Source organism: Penaeus monodon, chromosome 15, assembly GCF_015228065.2.
Source record: "Penaeus monodon isolate SGIC_2016 chromosome 15, NSTDA_Pmon_1, whole genome shotgun sequence".
Classification (NCBI taxonomy): domain Eukaryota; kingdom Metazoa; phylum Arthropoda; class Malacostraca; order Decapoda; family Penaeidae; genus Penaeus; species Penaeus monodon.
In genome coordinates, this window is record NC_051400.1 from 39,720,470 (window position 1) to 39,720,739 (window position 270).

Here is a 270-nt window from a genome sequence, read left to right on the forward strand (position 1 = left end):
TATTTATGATCATCAATCTCATAATATTTTGGTCATCAGATAATCTGTAAGAATAAGTATTAGTTAATTCTGCCACAAATAATTATACAAGTTTTGAATGATAGAAATGTAGAATGGAGAGCCTTCATGAATAATAAATATAGTTAATTAATGCAGTTAGTGTCATAATGGACTGGCTTTCTTGTGTCTCTAGCAAATCTCGAGTCAGAAAAAAAATATGGACATATGTATAAACAAAGTAATGAATAATTCTTCTAAAGCATCGACCTT

General features: G+C 28.1%; 1 protein-coding gene across 30 annotated transcripts in view; it reads left to right on the plus strand.

Annotated features, from left to right (window-relative positions):
• The window catches only part of LOC119582032 (eukaryotic translation initiation factor 4 gamma 1-like), a gene marked incomplete at its 3' end in the record, with an annotated part of 189,642 nt that overhangs the window by 186,851 nt on the left and 2,521 nt on the right, over positions 1 to 270 (plus strand).